The sequence below is a fragment of the Prionailurus bengalensis genome, chromosome C1, assembly GCF_016509475.1.
Source record: "Prionailurus bengalensis isolate Pbe53 chromosome C1, Fcat_Pben_1.1_paternal_pri, whole genome shotgun sequence".
In the NCBI taxonomy this organism is placed as follows: Eukaryota; Metazoa; Chordata; class Mammalia; order Carnivora; family Felidae; genus Prionailurus; species Prionailurus bengalensis.
Window position 1 is genome coordinate 216,598,917 of NC_057345.1, and position 10,194 is coordinate 216,609,110.

Below are 10,194 nucleotides of genomic sequence, written 5' to 3' on the forward strand. Positions count from 1 at the left end.
TGCATGCAGTATCCGGCACGCGTCCCACAGGCCGCCCGTGTCTGCGTCAGCAAGGGGCAGGGTCAGCAGCTGTGAAGGTCCCAAGTTCAGAGAAGCACGGAGGGTTCCGGGCAGCTAACGAGGCACGGCTCTGAGTGGGAGGAAGCGGGGGTGGCCGGGCCGCCCTGTGTGGGAACCTGCCTCTTTCGAGTTGGATTTTCTTCCTGGGCAGGGGAAGCCTCAGCGTGAGAAGGACGTACCTGGCGGATGCTTTCAAAGACCAATCCGAGCCCTCGGGGTGGCCACAGAGAGCAGCTTGGACGGTCTGGTTTGGGAATAGAGGCGGCTGGGCCTTGTCTGGGTGTTGTGTGTGTGGAGAAGGCAGGCTGTTTTTGGTTGTCGTGTTTCCCTCGTGGCTTCCCCTGGGGTGGCTTTGGAGGGAGAGAGGGGCAGGGGCAGAGCCTCGGGTCTCCTGGTCACCACCAGGCCTGGGTCAGAGGTCATCGGGAGAGCCAGGGGACCGGACAGGCTGACCTGTCTCCCGCGGCCCAGGCTGCCTGGGGACCGAGGCCTCCTGACGGCCGAGGGCCTGGCGGTGACACTGTTGGTGGGGACGGTGGGCCTGAGCCGCGGGGCTGTGCGAGGTGGGGGCTGAGGAAGTCTCTAGGAACCAAAAGCGTGTAGCTGAAGGCCGTCCGCCCCCTCGTGCAGGCCTCAGAGAAGAGCTTGCGGGTTCCGTCCACTTCACGCCCCTGGCCGGGGAGCTCAGCCCCTTTGCCGGCTCCTACCAGAAGCCCACCGACACCATGAGTTTTGTAGGTTTGGGGAGAATTTGGGTGGGTCCCAGGGAGCCCTCAAACTACACAGGATTCCACTACCTCTCCCCGCCCTTCTCTTCCTGCTCCCCTCTCCCCTCCCCTTTCTCTTCCCTCTTGGATCCTGTGCCCTCCTCTTCTGAGCAACAAAAAAATCTTCTCCTTTCCAACCACGGAGAACTTTAGGGATCATCACTTATTCCTTGAGCAAGCTCTGGGAATCTGACATCCGCTTTGAACAGCTTGTTAAAGCTCTTCTACTATCCCCCAGTACGCAAGCTTTTATCGAGTACGCTGATGTGGCATGTAATCTAGAACAGGCTTCATTCGGGGAGCCCGGGTGGCTCAATCGGGTCAGCCTCCGACTTCGGCTCAGGTCATGATCTCACATTCCGGGAGTTCGAGCCCCGCGTCGGGCTCGGCGCTGACAGCTCGGCCCCTGGAGCCTGTTTCAGATTCTGTGTCTCCCTTTCTCTCTGCCCCTCCCCTGCTCGTTCTCTGTCTCTGTCTCTCTCTCAAAAATAAGCATTTAAAAAAATATTTTTAAAAAAAGAACAAGCTTCCTTCGTCTTGTGTGCTAAGTTTGCGAAAGATGCGTGTATTGAAAGTAATTTTGTTATGCCTTTTACTTACATTGTTTTACAATTTATACTTTTTTTTGGTGGGAGTGGACACTTTATTTGCAAAAACTTGATTCGTTAGTATTATATCACATTATTTTTATTAGTATTATGCTTCTGTCAGAGTGAAACTTTGTTAGTATCTTATAATTTTATTAGTGTTCATCGCACATGCCATTATTATCTCTACACATTATTTCCCTGTGTTGTTAAAACCTATCATTTCAACGTGGGAACCATTTTTGATTTACCTTTGAGAAAAGCTCCCACTAATTGGTGCTAATGAGTATTGGCTAGGGACACGATTTTGGAAAGGAAGCAGTGGACGGGTCCATATCACACGCGACTCGCTCTGTTCGAAGATGTGTCATACTTTCTATTTGGTATATACATCTGTTTCGTGGAAAAGTCACAATTTAAAATTGAAAGTTGGAAAATTCATCTTAAGACCAGTTCTACTTTTTTTCCCCTCCCCTTTCAAGATTAATGATCTCAAGGGTCTTCTGAAAGAGATCGCTAATAAAATCAAATAGAACTTCATGGACTCTAATGGAGAAAAATCTAATTACAGCAAGGTAAGTCATTTTAATGGGTTATATTTTTGTTCTGAAAATTTACATATTTTAAGGCTAATTTAAAATCGCGATTTTTTTATGCTAAGTGAAATAAGTCAGAAAAGACAGATATCATATGTTTTTGCTCATATGTGGGATTTGAGAAACTTAACAGAAGACCATGGGGAAAGGGAAGGGGGAAAATAGTTTTAGACAGAGAAGGAGGCAAACCATGAGATTCTTTTTTTTTTTTTTTTACATTAATTTATTTTTGAGAGACAGAGACAGAGCATGAGCAGGGGAGGGGGAAAGAGAGAGAGAGTGACACAGAATCTGAGGCAGGCTCCAGGCTCCGAGCTGTCATCACAGAGCCCGACGTGGGGCTCGATCCCACAAACCGTGAGATCATGAGCTGAGCCAGAGTCGGACGCTTGACCGACTGAGCCATCCAGGCGCCCCCAAACCATGAGATTCTTAAATACACAGAACAAACTGAGGGTGGATGGGGGGGAGGGTGGGGCAGAGGGGGAAACAGGGGATGGGCATTGAGGAGAGCACTTGTTGGGATGAGCCCTGGGTGTTGTATGGAAGTGATGAATCATGGGAGTCTACTCCGAGCGCCAAGAACACACTTTACACGCCGTATGTTAGCCAATTTGACAATAAATTATTCTTAAGAAATAAATAAATAAAATAAAATCATGATATTTTTTTCGGTTCTTTTATTTTCCTGGGTCATCAGATTTGAAAATGATGCACTGTTACCAAAATTCAAACAACGTAGGGATATAGGAAGGAAGAAGCGAAGCCTGGATTCACATTACTTTTCCATCAGTGATGCTCTGCCACAGAGGTTAGCACGGGCAGCAATAGGGTGCAAATGTCCTTTTGAATCTCCGAAAGTTACTTACAAACAGTGTAGCTCTTTTGGCATTCATCGAATCAAGACCCCCCCGTTCAAGACTTGGCATTTTTCCTTGCTACTTAATTCTCTTTTATGGATATTTTTATGGATCAGTGCCTAAAATGTGTACCTTATTCTCATGATACACTATACACTATACATGTGTATTGCTGTGGGATAGACAAATGTATGCTGGTCATGTTTTTCCTACCAACAAATGTTTTAGTGAGCCATCCAAGGCTCTTCAGCCATAGCTCAGTTGCACGGTAAACATGTAATTCAGGGAACTGGCCGTTGAACCCAAGGCTTTGCTCCGTGATCTTACCGTTTGCTTTAATATTGTGTTTCCATGACCTGTCCACCTTCTGAACCTAAGTGTTAAAATGTTAACATGGAGATATAGGAAAAAACAGCAGCGGGGATTCCATTTGACTAGAATTTGTTGAGAAAGTGAATTGCAAGGAATGGAAACGCAGTTAAGGCTTCCTGACTCCCTCTCCCTTCCTTCCTTCCTTCCTTTCCCTTCCCTCCCTTCCCTTACTGTTTACTGAGTGCCCACGAACTTCTCAGAGATGTCCTGTGTCAGGATCTGTGCTGAGGCTCAGACACTGATTACAGGCTGTGCATTAAACACTTACACTGTAAAATTTCTCATTGCGGATTGTGTTACAGGGGAAATTGTGTTGCGTTAGGCTCCTTTCAATATTTCTGGTCACTCCATACTTTCCCTTGGGTTCTGACAATTATGGATCGTATATGGAGGACTTTGTTAGAGCAAGACGGCATGTCGCGTACAATCGGAAAGGCGTAGAGCCTTAGCAGCATAAAGCCTGCTTCTCTCTCTACCTCTCCTCTGTCCTCCCCTGCTCATTCTCTCTCTCTCTCTCTCAAAATAAATAAACATTAAAAGAAGGAAGAAAGAAGAAGAGGAATATATGAGAAAACAGAAATCCTATAAATTCATCACCACTGATATCTTTAGAAACAATGAATTTGGCGTGCCCAATTTTTTTGTATATATTTTTTTCTTTTCAATGTAAGACCCGTTTTCTTTTCTTTCGTTTCTTTTCTTTTTTCTTTTCTTTTCTGTTGTCTATCTGGCATATCCTTTTGAAGTTCACTGAAAATGTAATTTTATAGGCAACCATCTACATGCTGCTAAAGCATTATTCTTTTTTTTTAATTTTTTTTTAATGTTTATTTATTTTTGATAGAGACAGAGACAGAATGTGAGTGGGTTAGGGGCAGAGAGAGAAGGAGACACAGAAGCAGAAGCAGGCTCCAGGCTCTGAGCCATCAGCCCAGAGCCTGACACGGGGCTCGAACTCACGGACCGCGAGATCGTGACCTGGCTGAAGTCGGACGCTTAACCGACTGAGCCACCTAGGCACCCCTAAAGCATTATTCTTGTACTGTCTCTCTATACTTCTCTCTCTTGGGGGGGTGGCGGTAATCTTTTTGGAGGGAAGGGCAAGGAAAGAGAATGCAGCTGCAGGTGGGAGTGAACTGGGTTTGGTAGGGACAGGTCTTCACCAACTGGCCCGTCTAGGCTCTCCATCCCCAAGTTGATCCAGTAACTTGGAATAGAATCAACAGATGGCTGTACAGCTATTTTCCTTTGTCGCACACTAAGGTTGAAAGGAATTAACTGGGGACAGCGCAAAGCCATTTGTTTTCTCAGACCTTTGCACTTAGAGTGGACCTGAGGACCCGAGGGTTGAGGGGGAAAGGCAGTCACCGGAAATGGTTTGATCCCTATACAATAATCCATTGATCCTTGCCCTTGCTACATCGAAATTCTAGGTCAGTGAAAGAATGTGACGTTCCCTTGGGGATCACGACAAAACTTTATTTCAATAAGTTGTTGCAGTTTTTAACTTTATTTTCCACTCACCCTTTTATTTTTAAAAATTATTTATTATTAGCGAGAACATGAGAGAATCTTTTTTTTTTTTTAATGTTTACTTTTGAGAGACAGAGTGTGAGCAGGGGAGGGGAAGAGAGAGAAGGAGACACAGAATCCGAAGCAGGTTCCATGCTGTCAGCACAGAGCCCGACGCGGGGGCTCGAACTTACTAATGCAAGACCGTGACCTGAGCCGAAGTCGGATGCTTAACCGACCGAGCCACTGGGGGCCCCAGAGTGAGAGAATCTTAAGCAGGCTTCACGCCCAGTGTGGAACTCGACACGGGGCTCAATCCCATGACTCTGGGATCCCGACCTGAGCTCAAATCAAGAGTCAGATGCTCAACCGACTTGAGCCACCTAGATGCTCCTTCAATTCATCCTTTTATTAGTGGAAAACCACTCAGCGAAAAAAGCACTCAGAACCATTCTGGGTCTTAACCTGGGCTGAGCTGAACCTCTGTCACTCACCTGTGGTCATTGTGTCCTCATGGCAAACTGGTCAGAACTCACACCTTTAAGAGAAAAAAAAAGAAAGTGGTCTGGTAGCCAATTCAGTACCAAAAGAAAATCCATATTTGGAAGTGTATTTGGACCCATGACCAGTACGTTACCAGTGAATTTAGAAGCACATCGTCTCCTGAGAACGGAAGTGGGAAATCCATTCCTAAAACGGTGCTCTTTCTCTGTTTCACAGGTGATCTCAGAAATCTACGTGGGAAAAAGTCAAGTGCTGATGAACAGTTTTGTTACTGAGGACTCAGTAAGAACTGTTCAGGCCCGGGGTACCGAGTAGATGGCTTTAATCACCCCAGTGTGCTCAAATCTGAGAAACGGACGTGTGGTTGGTCTCACACAGGAAGATGGGCACTAAGGAAGAGCTTCCCCTCAAGGCTGCCCGGTTACTTCCTGAGTCTCGGTCCCGCGGACTTGCTGTGTGATCGGAGTATGATCCTGAACCCCCCCATCTTCCTTCGATTTCCCTACTTCTGACCCCTGCGTGTTGCAGAATATCTCTCCCGGGAAGAAGAACCCGGTCGTGCGTTCCCTCCTGGACGGTTGGTTTGTTTAACTCAACTGATCCCCGGCTATTTTCCTTTTGGGAATATGTGACTAATTAGTCGGCATGTCGTTAAAAAGTCTCCCCAGTCAGGGCAGATTCTAAAACCTGCCAGGACAAGAGGGGCCCGCTCTGCTCAGGAAAGACTGTTCTCACTTCTCATTATGCTTTTTATCTCTCAGCGGAGGTGATGTAGCAACGTCTTACCCTCTTACCCTCACCAGGAGCCCCCCATTCTTAACGGTGTGAATAATCACCCAAAAATGGGACCTTAAGAGGTACCCCTGGTTTTGTTTTCAGTGGAGGCTCCTTTCTCCTCTTTCTTCTTTTCCCGGTAAAGATAATTCATGGATGTTGTAGAAAATTCAGACTACACAGACAAGTAGAGAGACTATAAATACTCCTGTTAGTGGTTCAAGATAATCGCTGCTAACATTTTAGGAGGCGTTTCCAAATCTGTTTTCCTCTATGCATGCTTTATCTATCTTTTAAAATTGCACATGATGTCATCATACTACATACATGATTCTGTATAAGCTGTTTCACTGAGTATTTTATCAAGGATGTTTTGTTACGTTCCTGGTCTTCTAAAACATTATGTGAATAATGGCATAATATACAACCTCCGGTGATTTCCGTAACGCTGGTCGTTGAAGGCTGTTTCCAACTGGTCAGTGGGACAGGCATCTTGGCGTATGAATCTTTTCCTGCGCTTGGGAAGTTTTCCCGTGGCTGGATCCCCAGGAGTGCGTATTTATGATCAAACCATTTACGGGGCTTTTTTCATAATTGTATAGCAAATAGGAGTTATTAACTTTCGTCTAAGTTGCAAGATCCATGAACTTAGAACTCTTTAACATAAGACATTATATTTAACCCTTAGTTTAGGCAGAAACCCACATACTTCTATGAATATCGCAGGTAGTGGAGTTATCCGTATAGAATTGGGGAGATGATCTTATCAGACACTTCTCGTTCTGGCTTTCTCTGCAAGAGGTGGTGTCTTTGCCCAAAAGATGTGCTCAAAGAACATAAGGCACTTTAAATGTCCAGAATTAGTTTTCCCCGCTTTGAATACACTATAAACTCAATGGCTGCAGAAGGAAATCATAGAAGGAAGCTATTAAAAGATCATCTAATTAGAAAAACTACAAAAGCACGAACCCCCCCAAAAGTGTCTTATCATTTTGTCTGGGCGTTAGTTGAAATGATTACTCACAACATTCAGAAGGCTGGCAAGGAACGAATATATGGGAATGACTATATTATTTTTTACTTTTATTTATTATATACTTTTATTTTTTACTTAAACTTTATTGATGGCTTAAAGGGGAATCCCCTTCAAAAGGGTTGATGGGTTCATGGTTTTGGATGCTAAAAGTAGATGGAAAATTTATGTGGCAAAAACTGCCAATGAGTGGAATTTTCAAAAATTTCTCTGTTAGTGGGAGAACGTTACTTTTGTTTCACTACGGCAACTGGAATATCTGCCTTTTCTGAAGCCACCAAGAAGAGATTTATGTCCTCTCTGTGCTGGCGGGAAAAAATAAAGTGTGTGGCACGTTGGATAAATACCACTGTGCGGGGAGAAACAGTCTTTCGCCTCTTACCCTCATTCGAGTAGTGAATTTGAATAAAATCAGGAAATCGCACTGCAAACCTCTCATAAGACCAAACTTAGCATAACTATCGGTGGACCCGCTAAAATGCATTTGCCCACAGATTTCTATGTCCGTTGCCCATGTTTTTATTAGTTTGAGAGAGACGTCTACATGCCCATCAGTATCAGCGGCACAAGAACGTCTCTGATTGGCGCTCGTGACAGAGAACCTGGACAGATACTCAAAATCCACTGGAGTTAGAGAAGGACTAAGTGTTTTCAGCTCGGCTTGTCTGTTAGCTGGTTTTGCACGGCCACTCTACGCGACTTTTGCGTATTCAAAGTCGTTACGTTAGGTGTAGCTCTAACACGTTAAGGTGTAGGAAATAGCACAGGTACGGAACGTGCGTCTACTCTGAGCTGCTGTCCTGTGCCCCACTGCTGGTAACGTGCAACTTGGCTTAAACGAGCGTGTAAATGAATTAAATAACAAGGAAGAACTGTCATGTGTTGCTTTGGTCATTTTATCAACGGTGAGAATAAAATGAAATTACTTAGTTGTGTGTGTGTGTGTGTTTTTTTTTTCTTTTTTGAGAAAGCAGTAAGGATTTTTATTGTCGACACAAAGGAGAGACACGAGTGTGACAGAAGACACAAATCAGTGAATGATCCTGATCATTTTAGACTCCAGGGCCTCTCTATGGGAAGGTCAGCTCAGCTCCTTAGGTAGACACAACACCACGCAGAACAAAGCAAAAGAAAACAAAACACCGGGGGAATTTGAGACAGTGCGCAAGACAATGACCAAACATGCACGTGGCGAGAAGAGAAATAAAACGGTGGCTTCTCCAGTTCTTCTTTCCTTATTGAGTTATAGGCAGTAAAACCTTGGTTTGCGAGCATAGTTCATGCCGGAAACATGCTCGTCATCCAAAGCGCTTGTATATCAAAGCGAATTTCAAGAACCATTGGCTCAGTCGTGATCATGTGACGTTCGGTGTCGCACACTACTCGCATCGCAAGACAACTCACTTGTTTATCAGGTTAAGACTTATTAGAAATGTTTGCTCGTCTTGTGGAACGCTCACAGAACAAGCTGCTCGCCATCCAAGGTGTTACTGTATTTATAAAAACACACGGCCCTTTGCGTGGGGGGGGGGGGGATGATTTCGTATAGAAAATTAAAAAAAAATTTTTTTTTCAATGTTTATTTATTTTTTGGGACAGAGAGAGACAGAGCATGAACGGGGGAGGGGCAGAGAGAGAGGGAGACACAGAATCGGAAACAGGCTCCAGGCTCTGAGCCATCAGCCCAGAGCCTGACGCGGGGCTCAAACTCATGGACCGCGAGATCGTGACCTGGCTGAAGTCGGAGGCTTAACCGACTGCGCCACCCAGGCGCCCCTCGTATAGAAAATTTTAAAATCCTTCCACCTCCTGGGGAAAAAGTTTTACGCCTGGCCTGAACAAGAAAGTCAAAATAGGGTGACACTAGCTTCACACGAAACTCGACAATGATCTTTACTTTTAAAAAGTTTCATGTCGGGGCGCCTGGGTGGCGCAGTCGGTTAAGCGTCCGTCCGACTTCAGCCAGGTCACGATCTCGCGGTCCGGGAGTTCGAGCCCCGCGTCGGGCTCTGGGCTGATGGCTCAGAGCCTGGAGCCTGTTTCCAATTCTGTGTCTCCCTCTCTCTCTGCCCCTCGCCCGTTCATGCTCTGTCTCTCTCTGTCCCAAAAATAAATAAACGTTGAAAAAAAAAAAAGTTTCATGTCCATTTATCTATGCCAAACCAGTAGACCGAATTTTCTCCCCTAGGAAGTTTTCAGCCAAACTGGAGTTAAATTAGTCTCTCTTTAAGAGAGCAAAAAAAAGGATATTCAAGACAAATGTCTGTTCTGTGACACCTAAATGGAAACATCCCTCCGATAGCAGTGGCCAAAGAGGTGCTCCAGTAGGAAGGGGCTGTGGGGTGAAGTGACCCATTAGGCCTCCCGAAATGCAAGGACACTCCAGATTCAGCTCAGGAAGAGGGGTCCCTGCCAAGTCTAGCTGTTGACTGTACCCAGGTCTCAAACGGATCTCAGGTCCCCCAAGCGGCAGGGCTGGAGCACGCAGAAGATCCTGGTCAAGTCAGCCAAAGTCTAAACTGGTCCGTGAACACCTCTACTCCATGACTTGTCCGTGCTCCTGTTGATAGAGGTAAGGAAACGGAGAAGCCCCAGTTCTGGAACAACACAACCATCGCTTACCTAGTGGGGGGAGTTCTTGCCTACGGTAAATAAGACAAAAATGGGTAATGAGGTCCCCATATATCACTGCTAGGATTATGTAGGTTAACTGTAAACGAAACAGTACAAGATGGCTTCTTCCACCGAAGGACAAGCTTTGTACTGCCGCTTCTCGAAAACCAATTATGTCTCCAGCCCTAGCCTTGGTTTAAGAAGTTTAAAAAAAAAATGAACAAGCTTTCCATGTCAGAGCCAAGGCAAAAGGGGAGCTGGGCACGAGGTACCCTCTATCCAGAGCCTCTGGAGTACAAAGAGCTCTAGATGCCAGTGAGTGTGACGCATTCAAGTCGCAGGGTTTGAGATTATGGGTCCGTGGTGGTGGTTTCTTCCCTTCGGTCACTGGGATGTCCATCTTGGGGGCTTGATGGTGTCTGGATCTCTGGCCACGTGGGTGGTCTGGACATAGGTCAGTTGCATTGGAGAAGGCTTCAAATCCCTTAGTTTATTTTTTTATTATTAAAAAATTTA

At 45.6% G+C, this 10,194-nt stretch overlaps 1 long non-coding RNA gene across 1 annotated transcript; it reads left to right on the forward strand.

Moving 5' to 3' along the window:
• The first annotated feature begins 1,468 nt into the window (after window positions 1-1,468).
• LOC122481941 lies at window positions 1,469-7,994 on the forward strand. Its single transcript, XR_006296962.1, has 2 exons — window positions 1,469-1,989; window positions 5,475-7,994. It is a non-coding gene; the product is annotated as an uncharacterized LOC122481941 (long non-coding RNA).
• The last annotated feature ends 2,200 nt before the right edge of the window (window positions 7,995-10,194 follow it).